Consider the following 18,122-nt stretch of genomic DNA (forward strand, 5'->3'; position numbering starts at 1 on the left):
AGTTTTTCTTAATATTATTCTCAGGGCCTGAAATTCCCCCTCCTGGAGCCGACACCTTATCGTGGTGGAGGGGTTTGCGTGTTCCAGTGATCCCAGGAGCTAAGTTGCCCGGGGTTTTATGCCCCTGGTAGGGTCACCCAAGGCAAACAGGTCCTGGGTGAGGAACCAGACGAAGTGCGGCTCAAAAGACCCCTTATGAAGAAAACCATAATGGATACATGTTTTCCCTTGCCCGGACACAGGTCACCGGGGCCCCCCCTGGAGCCAGGCCTGGGGGTGGGGCTCGATGGCAAGCACCTGGTGGCCAGGCCTATACTCATGGGGCCTGTTCGGGCACAGCCCGAACAAGGCACGTGGGTCCCCCCTCCAATAGGCTCATCACCTATAGGAGGGGCCATAGGGGTCGGGTGCGATGTGAGCTGGCGGGGACCTTGGCGGTCCGATCCTCGGCTCCAGAAGCTAGCTCTTGGGACATGGAATGTCACCTCTCTGATGGGGAAGGAGCCTGAGCTGGTGCGCGAGGTGGTGAAGTTCCGGCTAGACATAGTCGGGCTCACTTCGACGCATAGCCTGGGCTCTGGAACCAGTCTCCTTGAGGGGGGTTGGACCCTCTTCCACTCTGGAGTTGCTCGCGGGGAGAGGCACCGAGCAGGGGTGGGCATACTTATTGCCCCCTGGCTGGGCACCTGTACATTGGGGTTTACCACAGTGGACGAGGGGGTAGCCTCCCTTCGCCTTTTTGTGGGGGACGGGTCCTGACTGTTGTTTGTGCTTATGCGCCAAGCGGCAGTTCAGAATACCCACCCTTTCTGGAGTTAGAGAGTACTCCTCCTGGGGACTCTCTTGTTCTGCTGGGGGACTTCAATGCTCATATGGGCAATGACAGTGAGACCTAGAGTGGCGTGATTGGGAGGAACGGCCCCCCCGATCTGAACCTGAGCGGTGTTTTGTTATTGGACTTCTATGCTCGTCACGGATTGTCCATAATGAACACCATGTTCATGCATAAGGGTGTCCATATGTGCACTTGGCACCAGGGCACTCTAGGCCGCAGTTCGATGATTGACTTTGTAGTCGTGTCGTCAGACTTGCGGCCGCATGTCTTGGACACTCGGGTGAAGAGAGGGGTGAATTAAAAAATATAAAATTGTCTGACAACATGTTATTCTCCATTTTCCAGAGCGAAGAATTAGCAGAGATGTTGGCAAGCTTGATTGAAAAGAAACTGAAATAACTAAGTAGATTTAATGCATCGCTGAAGTGTGTTAATATAGACTTACAAATACACAAGGATGTGAGAATGAGAATTTTTGAATAGCTGGATGACTGGTAGAAACTGGCTATCTACCAACCATGTTACCATAGGGTGCTTTGAATGAGTAAACAGTTAATGGAAATTAGTAAATTATGTGCTGAAAATAACAGTATCTGGTAATTTATTATTGTAAGATGTAATTGTCACGCCCCGCTCCGTCAGATCCTAATGTGTGCCACACCCACCTCGTTACCTCCTGTTTCTGCCTGATTGTTCCCACCTGTTGCTCGTTACCCTTAGCTTGTCTTTTGTATTTAGTCCATGTCTCAGTTAGTTTCCCCAGATCCGTCATTGTATTGTGATGTATTGTTTCATGCTCGTCTTATGTACTGGAATAAACCCAGATTACCCGTCAGTCCGGCTCCTTTCAACTTCTTCCCCGCTCTCTTGCCTGCGTGTACGGAACCGAACGTGACAGTAATGGCCTTTGGTTGCTTTTTAGGTTAGAAAATGACATTGTGGCTTAGTGAAAAATTTTCTGGTCTAGTACATATTTTTTACTGAACTAGACCAGTTGGGTAGTAGCAAAAAATTTTAAGTTCCTCCCTTGATTATAGCCTAAAAATGCTGGCTGGCTAGCTAGGTGACTTTGCTAATGGTAATTTTCTATGCAAACACTAAAAAAAAAAAAAAAAAACAGTAAATGTATCATGTAAACATTACGCAAGTAACATAAATCATTGAGCCCCTCAATTTCGCCACTTGCCAATATTATAATTTCCCCACAGAGCCGTCACCTGTTTCCGTATTTTATGACAGCGTCCCATGTTGAAAATCAGCAAATTTTATTGTAGGGTGCTGCTGTATTCCTTCAGATTGAAAGTGGCAACCCCGTCTGGTCTCTGGGCTATGCTCCAGGTGACTTTGGATGCCTGCAACACCCCTGCTATTCAGGAAGTTTTGGTTGAAGTGTTACCTGAATTCACCAAACCAAAAAAAAGCAAATGGGCAGAAAAAAATGTGAAATGTAGTAGCTGATTTTATTGGTTTTATACAGTTTGGCTGAAACTTCCCTCCAAAACATACATAAGATAATGGTTCTTGAATGATACCTCTTTATAATGTATTCAAATATGTACATCATTTCATCTATTTGTTGGCCATTGTGTTACAATGTAACTTCCAAATTATTTAGAAATAACATTCTTCATACAAGGGAAATGTAAATATTCTCTTCCAATAAGACGGCTCACATGATTACATAAAGTAAGTTTTAGTCCCTTGTTTTCACTGAACGGCTGGGGAGGATGTATGTTGGAACACCAAATTTTATTGTTATGTTGAACTGCCCTTGACAGTCTGAGCCAGGTGACTCACAGATGGGCCGCAATCACGAATGTAACACACTTACTGTAAGTTTAACAGAATCATACCCATGCACAGAGGGCCATACCTATAAATGTCAAGAAAAAATAACACTAATAACTCTCAAGTGGACTGCAAAAATGTCCCTGTGAATGAATATACTATACAATGTGAACGCAGGGCATGAACAGAAAGGGCGCTAACATGATATGATGTGTTTGTCCATAGAAAATGCTTTTCCAGCTCACACAAGCGTCATCCTTTACACCTTTAATAGTTTAAATGGCAGTAAGTAACTGGTTCAATTCTCCTACAACAGGAGCTCTCCTGGGACTCAAATCAACACCCATCTGTTAAAAAGCCCAGTTTCACTGCTATGGCTAAACAAACATTCGCAGTTTCAAGATTAACTATAACATTTAAGGTAACTTCTCCATTCTAATGGCATAAGAAAATTAGAAGATGGTTCTTGAAGATTGAAGGTACTGGTAATTTTCTGCCATAAATCTCAGTTAACTGAAATTTAACAGAGCCCTGAGTACAAGGACTAATCACCAGCTGAACAGCTTTTTTCCCCAGGTCAGGTCTTAGTACCCCTAAGAAGCTCACCAGCACTTATTAATATTTTTCATATTTTATCACCCACTCTAAGAATTTTATACTCATTGATTTCATAAGTTATGTGCACATCAGGGGAGGTTCCAGGCAGAGCCTTATTGTCCCTCGTCCCTGATGAGACCCACTACCCTTGTGTCGTCTGCAAACTGATATGGTTCATGCTGGAACTGGAGGTGCAGTCATGGGTCAGCAGTGTGAAGAGCAACAGGCTCAGCACACAACTCTGGGAGGCACCTGTGCTCAGAGTGATGGTGTCAGAGCTGGTGTTGCTGATCTGCACCGTCTGGGGCCTCTCAGTGAGGAAGTCCAGAATTCAATTGCAGGTGGAAGTGTTCATTCCGAGTAGGTCCAGCCTACCAATCAGCTGCTGAGGGATGATGATGTTGAATGCTGAACTGAAGTCGATGAACAGAATTGTACGAGTGAGAATTATTCATTCAGTTTTGTGTGTTTCGAGCTGTGGATTGGTTGTGCGCAAGGATTGCTGGGATTGTTGCGAGAGAGTGGTGTTCAGCTGCAGCGATTGTTTGGGATTGTTTTTGGGAGTGTTTTGATCGTATTTTGATCGTATATTTTGAGTGTTTGTGTGTTTGTGTGTTACACTTATATAATTCCTTGGTAAGACCCCACCTAGAATACTGTGTGCAGGTTTGGTCACCATACCTCAAGAAGGACATTGCTGCCTTAGAAAAGGTGCAACGAAGAGCTACGAGAATGATTCCTGGTCTTAGAGGAATGTCTTACGAGGAGAGGTTAGCAGAACTGAATCTGTTCAGCCTTGAGCAAAGGAGACTAAGGGGGGATATGATTCAGGTCTATAAGATTCTAACGGGTCTGGATGCTGTTCAGCCAAATGACTATTTCAATATTAGTCTAAATACTAGAACTCGTGGCCATAAGTGGAAATTAGCGGGAGAACATTTTAAAACAAATTTGAGGAAGCACTTCTTTACACAGTGTGTAGTCAGAGTATGGAATAGTCTTCCTGCTATTGTAGTGGAAGCTAAAACCATGGGTTCCTTTAAATCAGAGCTAGATAAGATTTTAACAACTCTGAGCTATTAGCTAAGTTCTCCCCAAACGAGCTTGATGGGCCGAATGGCCTCCTCTCGTTTGTAAATTTCTTATGTTCTTATGTTCTTATGTGTAGCGCCCTATAGAAATGGGTGTTAATACAAACGTCACCCTGCAATATTATGACCAATGCACCTGCGTGTGTGTGTGGTTTTAATGTGTTCTTTTCTATGGGTGAGATGTTTTTTTGGAGTTAAGCTGTTTATGCACTGAATGTATTGTTGTGGCATTCTGTTCAATAGAATTGATAAATTGTATTGTCCGGATGGATACTGTTATAGGGTGGGTTTTTTATTTGTTTTGGCCAATCATATAATTTTGAGAGAGTCCCGGAAGAAGGGGTGCGCGTGCATGGCGGGAAGGAGAAGAGGAAGACGAGTGGAGAGCGGGGGAAGCGGGGCTTGCTGTCGGCTGAAGGGTAGCAGTGGAGAGCTTGTATAGGATTCTTTTGTATTACAAACAGAAGGAAGCTGGATCGCACAGCGAACTGGTCTGATTTGGGGTTTGGATCTCTCCTGGACAGATCTCCTGGATCTCTGCTGGACAGTAGTGTGAAGCGGCGTTAAGAAGAGCGGAATTAAACTGTGTCAGCTAGCAAAGCCAGCAGGGAGCGGCATTACAGTTTTTCTCGATTGCTAAGACACATTCCTGGAAAGCTGCTCTCCTTTTCCCTAAACTGTGAACACGAAAAACAATTTTCAAGCTACATTCACAAAACCTCTGACTCTTCTTGCAAAACCAAACTTTCACCCCATAACAGTTCAATCTGTGCTCAAAACTGAACTATGCTGTCAAATCATGCCTCAAGTCAATCTAAATTATATACTCTATTGAGTAGTCACTAAACACTACATAGAAAAAAGGAAAACACAATGCTCAGGACATGAAGCGGTAGAAATAAATGTTTATTTAGGCTAAATGCATGTTGCAAAACAAAATACCTGGGCATTTTTAACACTTGTACATAGAAAAAAGAATTTGCAAAAAAACAGAAATCCTGTGCATTTACATGTAGCATTTGTACGTAAAAATAAAGCACAAAAATATACAAATGAAGTACAAAGAAAAGAAGTGCATTACTCCGCCACAGCATCATTTCTCCGTACTGGGTCAGGCCACAGGACTTCATCTACATCACAGGCCACATTTTCTCTGGCCAGGCAACGGGGGAAAAAACCCCTGTCATGCCGTATCCAGGCTTGACATGCCTCCACACCCATGTCACCACAGGCCAGTTCTATGGCTTGCAGGAGATTTACCCTGTCCTACCACCCCCATGTGGCAGTCTTTCAATTCTACAAAAAGAGAACATGCACTTACAAAAATACATACATGGAATAGGCCTACAAACAGTCAGACTAACCCTCCATTACAATACTACAGTACACTGGCACAGTGATGTACTGAAACATGTTTACTGTGGTACAGTATATAGTACAGTCATTGTACCTATGTAATTGTTGTCAACATTTACATACTATAATGTCAAAAAAGGTAACTACCTGTTCTCTTCTCTAAATCTTCGGATTATGGTGGACACAGTGAATCTACTGATGTTTGGTTGTACCCTTAGTCCGGCCTCCTTCATTGTCATACCATGGACAAGAACATGGTCAATCACAGTAGCTCTGATTTCATCAGATATTACTGTTCTTTGTCCTCGCTGACCACCTCGACCACCTTGACCTGCTCGACCTCCTCTCACACGAACTCCTCTTCTTAGATTTCTATCCATTGTAGTGCCGCACAAACCAGTGCTCTGGCTTACTGTATATGTACCCTCACATCATTAGCCACAAGTGTGATAAATTTTGAGTTGTTGTGTTCAACCGGTGACATCTGAGCTTTAATTGTGTTTGACTTTTGCCACCTGTGCTCACCATTATGCAACACAGGTGCATCACAATGACAATGTGTTGACAAGATGTGTCTAAACAGGTGAAAAATGCTTATGGTTTTGCCAAAAGAGTGACTGATTCAATAAGTGGGTTCAGGCAACTGAGAATTTGGTTCAGACAATAGGGTTTAGTGTTTTAGCAATCGAGAAAAACTGTAAGAATAGCGGGACTAAACTTCATACGCCACCCGCCGAAGCTAGTGGGACCTTAGCCGGCTTTGGGACCGAGACACTAGCCGGAGCCGTGGATCCATTCTGCCTGCGGGACGTGGTTTTTTTCCCCCCTCATCGCTCCGGAGGTGTGAGTACTCCTTCCTAGTAAGAGCTCCAACATGCACCAACTAGCCGGCATAAAGAGTGTGACTCTCTCTCCACACAACCTCTGGGTCCCCCCCCTCCTCTTTTTTTTCCCCTCTGAATTAAATTGATTGTGGGTGTTTTTTTTTGTTGTTTTTTTTTTTTTTAAATAAAGGAGAGCGTTGTGATCGGTGTACGAATGAGTCAAATGTGTTGTTCGTTGACTGTTTAAAGTGGAATGTGATGGTTTGGCGAAACGTGGAAGGGAATTAAAAGAGAGCATTTTTCTATTTATATGTACATATTTCTTTCCTTTTCTCCCCCCGCCCTGTGGTGGCCATAAATTATATATATATATATATATATATATATATATATATATATATATATAGTAATTATAAGGGGCTTGTAAAAGGCAGGTACTGGAATATTGGAAATGGAGAAATTGTAGGGAATAGCTTAATATTAAGCTACCTAGGACCTTTTCCAACATACACTAAGTTGAGAACCATACCCTAGGAAAGTGGATACGCATACAGTGGAGATGTGCTACACGTGGGGGCTCATCCGGGATGGAGTTGCCACAGATCCCATAAAGGTGGAAGCTGTGAAAGGGTGGCCAAAGCCTGGAAATGTGTCTGCTTTGAGATAATTTCTTGGGTTTTGTGGCTACTACAGGTGGTTTGTTAAGGACTTCTCCAAAGTGTGCTATCCATTAAACCACCTTCTGCAAGGCTGTAGCACCAAGAGAGGGGCAGGTGGGTATGATGGTCAGAGGCGGTATGCATCCACAGAGCCATTTGGATCCCGTCGGGATGATAGTTGTCAACAGGCTTTCGAAGCTCTAAAGTCATGCCTCACTGCAGCGCCTGTGCTAGTTTTTGCTGATCCACAGCTCCCTTACGTATTGCATGTGGATGCAAGCAGAGAGGGACTTGAGGGAGTTCTCTACCAAGACCAAGGAAATGGTTTGAGACCTGTGGCTTTTGTGAGCAGGAGTTTGTCACCTTCTGAGAGAAATTACCCAACACATAAGTTGGAATTTCTTGCGTTAACCCTCAATGGTTCCTTGGGGTGCGTTCTGCACCCCCTGCCCATTTCTATGGCTACTACCATGTTGTTATTAAAATTACAACAGTTATCCTCTAGGACATTGTAAGTGCACCAGTTTTACATACGGTCATGCAGAAAATGATAGAAAAAGTGTTGACGTCAATTATCGCTGGCATACTTTCTTCGGGGGTGCAAAATGCACCCCAAAAAAAACTTAATTTATGACAGATGTCTGTGGAGATTCTCAGTTATCCAGGTCATGGTTATCCTAAAAAAGGGTTATGCAATAGCAACTGGACTTTGTTTTTCATAGAAGAAGTGTTGCACTCCATCCAGAGTGCTTTCTCAATTCTGACTGACTGGTTGGCATAGCAGGTTGATGAGCCCTGTAGAATCCTCAAGTCGTTAGCACTAGATGGTCACCTGTGGGTTGTTGTTGTTCCCCCTGGCTTTCATGTGTTTCACTGATACCACCTGAGGCTGAGCGTGAACGACTGTGGAAGCGTCTGGGCAAAGTTGAAAGAACTGCATTGTAGGTAGGTGATAGACGTCTTAGGCCACCTCCTCTGTTCAACGACGGTCATTCATTTGAAGCAGTTGTCCTCCCGGTCCACCTACAATGCAGTTCTTTCAACTTTGCCAAGACGCTTCCAAAGTCGTTCACGCTCGGCCTCAGGTGGTATCAGTGAAACACATGAAAGCCAGGAGGAACAACAAAAACCCACAGGTGACCATCTAGTGCTAACAACTTGAGGATTCCACAGGGCTCATCAACCTGCTATGCCAACCAGTCAGTCAGAATTGAGAAAGCACTCTGGATGGAGTGCAACACTTCTTCTATGAAAAACAAAGTCCAGTTGCTATTGCATAACCCTTTTTAGGGTTAATTTATGACATTGATATGATCGACAAATTCAGTTAATTAGTGATAATTGCTACTATAATTTTTTATGTTATTATATTCTAGAACATTTTCGGATATTAAAAAAAGTCAGCCATTTTGTTTTGTTTACATTTCAACTGTTAGAAAAGATATAACACCATGGCTAGGTATTCCACAGCTGAAGCTCTTTGACACATTCTGCAAGAGGATACAGTCGGAATGTGCATTATATGACCAGTCCCCTCTGCTGCCCCCCCCCCCCCCCCACTGCCGCAACCCCTTTAACTGCACTATCTCACTGCGTAAGCTGTGCAAGCATCATTCAGTTAACTAATAAATGTATCTTAACTTTAGTTAATTGAATTTGAGCTTGGTACCATTGAATTATATATGCCAATGGATAGGGGTGCAACTTGAACCCCAAGGACCTGGAACGTAACTTTCTGACAAGGACCCATTGAGGGTTAAAATGGGTTGTTGTAGATAAGCTGCATGATTATTTGTATGGGGCCAGATTTGAAGTTCACACTGACAACAATCCACTTACATATATTTTGACTACAGCTAAGCTGGACGCAACAGGGCACAGGTGGTTGGCGGCGCTATCAGCGTATGACTTCAGTTTGAAGTACAAGCTGGGTAGGATGAATATAGATGCAGATGCCTTGTCCCGAATTAGGCAATCAGAATCTGAGGTTCCTGAGATGTCGGAGAATGTTACAGCTTCAAGTGTGAGGGCATTACGTCAGATGTCACAGACTGGTCCTGTGTCTGTCAGTGGATCCAGACATAGGGCTATTGATTTTCTAGCAATGTCAAAGAGGGCTCTGCCACAGGTGTACTGCCATGTGTCCTCTCTCAATACCCAGACCTTACTTCTACTTAGCTCAAAGGAGTTGAGTACTGCTCAAAGGGAAGATCCATGCTTAGCAGAGGTGTGGAAAGGCCTTAACCAGAAAGATATCACGGTGGTTGATAGGTGCAAGCATGCCGATATCCCTTGTATTTTGAAGGAATGGGATAAGTTGGAGATGAAGGACAAGGTTATCTATTGGTTTATAAAGCCTCTTCACAAGTCCACCCTCAAGCAGCTGGTTTTGCCTAAGAAATTTCAGACTCAAGTGATGATGTCCCTGCACGATGAATCTGGTCATCTTGGTTTTGACAAGACCTATGGGCTTGTTTTACTGGCCTAGAATGAAGAGTGAGGTGGAGCAGTATTGTAAGAATTGTGCACGATGTATCCAAAGAAAGACCTTACCTCAGAGAGCTGCTCCTTTGGGCCATCTGGAGAGTAAAACACCCATGGATTTAGTGTGCATGGACTTTCTGTCCCTGGAGTCTGATTCCAAGAATGTTGGCAATGTTTTAGTTATCACGGATCACTGGACGAGGTATGCTCAGGCTTTCCCAACACGTGATCAGCGAGCCAGCACAGTTGCCAAAGTGCTCTGGGAAAAATATTTTATTCATTATGATTTGCCAAGAAGACTCCACTCGGACCAGGGCAGAGATTTCGAGAGCCAGCTAATAAAGGAACTTTTGAGCATGCTGGGGGTGGAAAAGTCACGGACGACCCCGTATCATCCCCATGGAGACCCACAGCCGGAGCGTTTTAATCGAACACTAATGGACATGCTAGGGACTTTGGATACCAAAAGAAAGCAATCCTGGAGCCGGCATATTGGGTATCTTGTGCATGCATATAATTGCACCCAAAATGAGGCCACGGGGTATTCCCCTTATTTTCTCATGTTTGGTAGGGAGGCAAGGCTGCCTGTGGACATTAGTTTTGGGGTGTCGGGAGATGGAACTTCCACTCAGTCATACTGTACTTGAATTATGTTCAGGAGCTGCAAAGGGGGGTTGCAAGCTGCATTCTATGTTGCCAAAGATACTGCGGAGAGGAAGAATGCTGGTAATAAGGCAAGATATGACCAGAGGGTCCGCTACTCAGACATTGCACCTGAGGACCGTGTGTTAATACGGAATTTGGGTTTGCATGGGAAGCAGAAGCTTGCTAATAGATGGAGTCCAATACCCTATGTTGTGGAAAGCCAGTTGGCAGACCTGCCTGTTTTCCGGCTAAAGCCTGAAGATGGAACCCAGAATGTGAAGGTTTTGCATCGCAACCACTAGGGGAAGGTGTAAGGTTGGGGCCAGACATAAAAAATGGGCCAGAACTGGAGTTTCGGAAGTTGAGGAAAAGACCTATAAAAGGGGGTTCTCAGCCAAATGTGGGCACAGATGTTGTGGTAACTGAGGCAGAATCTGGAGCTGTCACATCGACAGATTCAGAGGAGGGCTCTGATTTTGAAGGCTATGGCTATGGGAAGCGGATTGAGATCCCTAATCCTGATATATCTTACTTCCTCCCTCACCCCTTCTGGGGTGTGCTCCATGGAGCACAATGTCGTTGAAGAGTTTATGCCTCTGCGGCCTGCAAGACAACTACCTCCACCTCCGGCAACTACCCTCCAACCTGCCTGCCCTTGGCTCAACACGATGCCTCGCCATCCATCCTGTGGCTGTGTGTCTATTAATCCTGCCATCGTGCATCAAGCACCACGTGCCTGCACCGGTCGGCCGCTGCATCGAGACATATATTTCAACCCCTGTATTAGCTTAGTCATTTCATCTTGTCTGTATTAGCTTAGTCATATCATCTTTTTTGTTTGACTCATCTGCCGGCCCCTGGAGGATGGGCTCCCCCTTTGGGTCTGGTTCCTCCCAAGGTTTCTTCCTCTTAGGGAGTTTTTCCTTGCCACCGTTGCCTTTGGCTTACTCAATGGGGGGTCCTTACGAGGCAGAAATGTAAAGCGCATTGAGACAATGTAATGTTGTGATAATGCGCTATATAAATAAAATTGAATTGAATTGAATATGGGTGTAATGATATCTGAAATGCCCTGAATATATTGGTGTGGCATTCTGTTCAATAGAATTGATAAATTGTATTGTCCGGATGGATACTGTTATAGGGTGGGATTTTTATTTGTTTTGGCCAATCATATAATTTTGAGAGAGTCCCGGAAGAAGGGGTGCGCGTGCGTGGTGGGAAGGAGAAGAGGAAGACGAGTGGAGAGCGGGGGAAGCGGGGCTTGCTGTCGGCTGACGGGTAGCAGTGGAGAGCTTGTATAGGATTCTTTTCTATTACAAACAGAAGGAAGCTGGATCGCATAGCGAACTGGTCTGATTTGGGGTTTGGACTGTAAAGTTAGTAATCCGAGTTTCACTGGGGTTTCTTGGGTTGCTGGACAGTAGTGTGGAGCGGCGTTAAGAAGAGCGGAATTAAACTGCGTCAGCTAGCAAAGCCAGTAGGGAGCGGCATTAAGAATAGCGGGACTAAACTTCCTACGCGGGTGAGGCTAAAATGCGGACCGTTTACAAACAGCGGATTCCGTGTTTATAAACAGACGTGTTGCAAAAGACGCACGCCGCGTAGACAGATCACGTGGCATAGAAAGAAACCCATACGACGTTACCTAATCACGGGGTGCGTTCGAGGTGTGTCTGCAGCTGACGTGACGTGGAGCGCGATCTGCCGTCGGCTGCAGGGGTGGAGTATAAGCTGGACGTAAACAAATGAGTGTTCGAGGAGCTCAGCAAGGCGCAGCAGCTGCGCGTTCAGCCAGTGCAATTTTGTCATCCATATTACAGAGTACAATACGATTGTCCGAAATCCTTATTGTTGTTAATGTTTAACAATTATTTTATTGTTGGTTTTTTTGAAAAAAAAAATTGAAAATGTTCTATATATCATTTGTTGAGCGTTCTCTAGTCGCGTATAATTTGCATTTGGACGTCCAGCTACCATGAACGTCACAGTTTGTGGGTGCCTGTTCTGGATGAGTAAAATAAATTGTAATAAATCAATAAATAAAAATGTTTCTTTCACCAAAAAAGTGTATTCTTAAGTATTTTTGTAGATATCGAAACACTATCGAACTATATCTTCGTGTTGTCTGGTTTCATTTTCTCATATAAGTAAGGCTAGTACACCTTGCAAACACTCATGTGAAATATCTACACAATTATAGAAACGTCACATTGGTTGGCACTGTACAAGTCATTATATCAGAATTAATACAAGAAAGAAAAAGAAAATTGCAAAGCAGATGTTACATTTAAACATGGAAGTAGCATATAGAATTAAGTCCCCCAGGCTTGGCATATAGTAGTGGAAAAGGCATTTAAAAGTGTTTGGGGCAGGATTTGTAATTATCCATTTTGTCCTATACACTGTAACAATAGGGAAGCTGCCCTGCATAATCTAAAAGTCCACAGAAGTGGCATGTAGAAATGAGGCCCCAGAACATGTGATATATTGCCAGGAAGGTCGGAATTTGTACTTTACAAAAATTTAAGATTGAAGATCAAAAGGTTTATTCGTCATGTACACAGTTGTACACACACAACATGTAGTGGAATGTAACCCTGGTCACTCTGAGCATCTGTGCATGATAAGAGAGTAACAAAATATAGAAAAATATAAGAAAAATAATAAGATAAAAAATATATGAAATGTTCAGCTGTACATAATCTATACATAAGTGATAGGTAAGAGGTATATAAGTGCAAGAGGCCTGAGGTATGTGCCAATGATTTGGACAGTGTGAAGCAGCACCTAGTGGCATTGAGTATTGTCCTGATTTAGGAGCATTATGACCTGGGGGAAAAAGCTCCTCTTTAACCTTTCCGTTCTGGGATGCATTTCCCAAGACCATAGTGGAGCAACACTGTTGTAAAGTTGCGTAGTTCGAACTACAGTTCTTGAACTGTAGTTAGAAGCTTAGTCCCGGGTAAATACATCAGCGATGGTGGAAAATGCAGTCTAATAAGGGTATAGTCACAGTGTAAGTAAGAAATTTAATAATCTTTCATAACTAATAAGGAATAATTTAGCTCTATGATCTCATATAATGTGAAGTTGTCTTAAAATGTAGTTTGAAATGTAATTGTTGTGTGGGTCTCTGGTCATAAGTACGGTAACTGTTGGTAGTGAGCAATAGGGACACCTTGCTGGGTGATGCGGGAAGAGTCCTCTGTGTGACCCATCTGTACGTTGACATCAAACTAAAACTCACCAGTGGCACTTGCACTCTCATCTAGCACATATTGTATGTTCTAGTCACTCTTTGGCTTCTTCTCATGTTTAGAAACATGTGTGAACAGTTTTGAGTCATTGTGTTTAAATGATGACTACTGTGTGGTGGCTGTGCTGAACTTCTGCAGCCTGTGTTTTCTATTTTGCATCAAAGTTCACCACAGTGCAAAATGTGTTTTGATGAATGGGAATGTGTTTGGAATTTTGCTCAAATCTGCAAATTGTGTTTAAAGTTTCACCAAAAGAGTGATTGATTCAATAAATGAGTTTTGGCAATCGGAAGTTTTGTTCCAAGAATGAGGTTTAGTCTTTTAGCAATTCAGAAAAACTGTAACAGAAACATAAGGCAAGGTAAACTTTAACTTACCAAAGCTCTTTGGGGCGGTCAAACCAGATGTGTCCAGTTTATACAGATACTGCACAGTTAGGGGTAAAATGCTGTTATGGGCAGGGTTAATCAATTGTACAGTTGTGCTTAAAATGTATGTGTGTCTAAGTATGTGGGCTTGTAATCCAGCTTCAACTAGATAAGTGCATGTTTATGGGCCCTTGAACCATGAAAAGTAGTGAATTGCCATGTTCTCAAATTACTTTTTGTAGTTTTGTGAACAACACCATTTATTAAACAAATAAATATGCATTGGCAGAATGAAGAATTACAAATGAAAATAAACTATTATTTAAGAAATATTCCTTGGAACAACAAATTTTCATGGATTTTCATGCTGCCAGATTACTAACAAAGTCGGCTGCAGTCACAGAGCACTTGTAAAGATTCTACAAAAGAAGAAAGCGAGTTTGGTGGCAGACACGCCTCGGTCTGGTCATCCACAAGCATCACAATCATGCTAGGATCATGCACTTTGACGCATTCCATTGAGCAATCGCAAGCTGACCTCACCTCAGCTACTGCGTGAGTGGTCAGACAGCTGCCATGTCAGTGTCACCTCATCAACAGTTTTGTCGCCGGTGCCCGCAGTTTGGTCTGCGGGGTTGCAAGTGTAACATGGTTAATAAATTTCTACTTGCCACTGTGTCAGCTGTGTATGTGTGTGTGCGCGTTTTCATTCTGTGACTTTAAAATTGATTTGGCGGTTCCCTTTAAGTGACGCACCTTACACTTTCCCCAGTTTGGAAATGCCCGCGTAAGCGGTAGGTTGTGTTTATAATTGTCTCTCTTACTTTAGAAAATTATTTATTTTTATTGACAATTTTGTTATTAAAGTATATGTACCTTTGTGTATGAACAAAGTTTTGTGAGGTCGAGTGATTATATACTGTATGCTTTCTGTTTGTTCTGTGTGTTAGACAAATAGCCAGCCACCAAGTTATGGGTGTGTGCGATAAAGCGGGTGTTTTTGTATTTCCAGAACCAAACTGCTGTGCTTTGAGACGTTCATCTTTTTCACAGGTACATGTTTGTATTGTAATTGATTTACTGTACAACAGTTATTACCTTACGCTTTCCCCAGTTTGGAAATGCCCGCGTAAGCGAACCAAACTGCTGTGCTTTGAGACGTTCATCTTTTTCACAGAATAAATCAGCACGCTTGGAAACATTGAGTTGCAGTGCAGTGAATTCACACAACGCAAGATAAAACCGGTTACACAAGGCACGCAACAAGCCACTGATGACTGATGTCCAAAGGTGCAACCGGGTTGACTGGACACGGAAGAACTCATGCTGGACATGTGAAACGGTGGGAAAAGGTGCTTTTCGGCGATGTAAGCACTTTCTGCCTGTTTGGTAGCCAGGCAGACACTTATGTGAGGAGGTTTCCTGGAGAGGAGTTCAAGCCTGAGTGCCTCAACCTCACTGTGAAACATCCTTTGAAGGTCATGGTCTGGGGCTGCACGGCTGCCAGTGGCGTCGAACGTCTGCACATCGTTGACGGAATGGTCAGTGGGACCAAGTACAAGACAGTACTGCAAAAGTGTATGGTGCCATCAGTACAGCAGCTGTTTACAAGCTGGTTCCTGTTCCAAGATGACAATGCACCGTGCCCTTGCTCCAAACAGGTGATCAACTGGAAGCGTCAGAACAACATCGATCAATTGACTGGCTTGCCCAATCTCCCGATCTGAATCCGATTGAGAACTTGTGGCACAAGGTGGCTTTGGAGATATCCAAGAGACATCCAAAATTAAAACATGAGTTGATTGAGTCACTCATTGCAGCCTGGAATCATGTTATCAGCCATGATCACCTCATCAAACTGGTTCACTCAAAGCCAACACGGTGCAGGCAGGTGATGAAGAACAAAGTGATGAAGAACCAGATACTGAGCCATCACTGAGACACAAAAAGTCCTTTTTCAAGGCCACCTACGTGAACATGAAGAAAACTTGACGCATGTCTGTTCTACTATATAGTATTACTCATTTATTTTGCACCTTTGGTGAGAGAAGTACATTACGCAAATTACTCAAAAATACGATTGACATGGGAACTTTAACAAACCCAGAAAAGTAAAGCCAAGCTAGAATAAAAACTTGATTTTAATAGCCAACTGTGTCCCCTGTAACACTGTTTTTCAAATAAATGCATTGGCTCAACGAAGGGGTTAAAAATAAAAGGTCAAAAGTTGGAAAAAATGCTAAATTAACAAGCGGTTGCAGACTTTTGCATACCACTGTCGTGTGGCTGCGTTTTTATAGCGAAGACATCTCTTCACAAGCTGTGCAATACCATTTAACATTTGTTATGTGTTTGAATTGGCTCTTGGTCATGCCAGTACAGACACGGTGTTGCCACCTCTGGCATCCATCACAGAGTATCTACAGTGAGATTAACAACACACAGTATAGGATAAGTATCCATATTTTCCCATCTATCAAATGACTACATTAATTTCCTCACCCAGTCACCATCTTTATTTTGAAACTGTCCACACCATTGGCAGGCCTCCTGAAGAGATACTGTAAGGAAATAAGCATAAACTTACTGGTGAGCAGGTATTCATCATTATAATTATCACCCAGTTTGCCAATCATGTTCACACACCCTTCTGACTGACTTTGCCTGAATGACTTGCCCTTTATTGTGCTGTTGTGTTTTTTTTTTCACTGTAACACAATTCAGTCTTCAAATGACTTCACACACACTGTTTTTTGCATTATCTCAAATTAGTTGTACTCTTGGCATAGCAATCTGACATTTCCGGCTCAGATTCTATGAAAACATAGCTAAAAGGCCCTTCTGTAAAAAGGAGCTGACAGACATTCGCTATAGTCATGATAATATAGTATAATATAATATAATACAAAATTCTTTAAAACCAGTTAAGTCTAAAACTGTAAGAGTAGGTGTACTTGTTTACAAAACAAAAAACAAAAGTTTTACATAACTTTTGTAATATTTGAAGGATTTTATACCCCTATTTTAAGCACAACTGTACAATTGATTAACCCTGCCCATAACAGCATTTTACCCCTAACTGTGCAGTATCTGTATAAACTGGACACATCTGGTTTGACCGCCCCAAAGAGCTTTGGTAAGTTAAAGTTTACCTTGCCTTATGTTTCTGTTACAGTTTTTCTGAATTGCTAAAAGACTAAACCTCATTCTTGGAACAAAACTTCCAATTGCAAAAACTCATTTATTGAATCAATCACTCTTTTGGTGAAACTTTAAACACAATTTGCAGATTTGAGCAAAACTCTAAACACATTCCCATTCATCAAAACATATTTTGCACTGTGGTGAACTTTAATGCAAAATAGAAAACACAGGCTGCAGAAGTTCAGCACAGCCACCATACAGTAGTCATCATTTAAACACAATGACTCAAAACTGTTCACACATGTTTCTAAACATGAGAAGAAGCCAAAGAGTGACTAGAACATACAATATGTGCTAGATGAGAGTGCAAGTGCCACTGGTGAGTTTTAGTTTGATGTCAACGTACAGATGGGTCACACAGAGGACTCTTCCCGCATCACCCAGCAAGGTGTCCCTATTGCTCACTACCAACAGTTACCGTACTTATGACCAGAGACCCGCACAACAATTACGTTTCAAACTACATTTTCAGACAACTTCACATTATATGTGATCGTAGAGCTAAATTATTCCCTATTAGTTATGAAAGATTATTAAATTTTTTACTTACACGGTGACTATACCCTTCTTAGAATGCATTTTCCACCATCGCTGACGTATTTACCCGGGACTAAGCTTCTAACTACAGCTCGTGAATTGTTTGAAATACGCAACTTAAGGACAGTGTTTGCGAACGTTCGTTCGAACTATGGTCTTGGGAAACGCACCACAGAACGGAAAGGTTAAGGAAGAGCTTTTTCCCCCAGGTCATAATGCTCCTAAATCAGGACAATACTCAATGCCTCTAGGTACTGCTTCACCCTGTCCAAATCATTGGCACATACCTCAGGCCTCTTGCACTTATATACCTCTTACCTATCACTTATGTATAGATTATGTACAGCTGAACATTTCATATATTTTTTATCTTATTATTTTTCTTATTTTTTCTATATTTTGTTACTCTCTTATCATGCACAGCTGCTCAGAGTGACCAGGGTTACATTCCACTACATGTTGCATGTGTACAAC

The 18,122-nt window shown here is 42.7% G+C and overlaps 1 long non-coding RNA gene across 1 annotated transcript; it reads left to right on the plus strand.

Moving 5' to 3' along the window:
• Positions 1-14,515: 14,515 nt before the first annotated feature.
• Positions 14,516-16,109, plus strand: LOC140581504 (uncharacterized). Its single transcript, XR_011984588.1, has 2 exons — positions 14,516-14,701; positions 14,920-16,109. It is a non-coding gene; the product is annotated as an uncharacterized lncRNA (long non-coding RNA).
• The last annotated feature ends 2,013 nt before the right edge of the window (positions 16,110-18,122 follow it).

Source organism: Paramormyrops kingsleyae, chromosome 21, assembly GCF_048594095.1.
Source record: "Paramormyrops kingsleyae isolate MSU_618 chromosome 21, PKINGS_0.4, whole genome shotgun sequence".
In the NCBI taxonomy this organism is placed as follows: domain Eukaryota; kingdom Metazoa; phylum Chordata; class Actinopteri; order Osteoglossiformes; family Mormyridae; genus Paramormyrops; species Paramormyrops kingsleyae.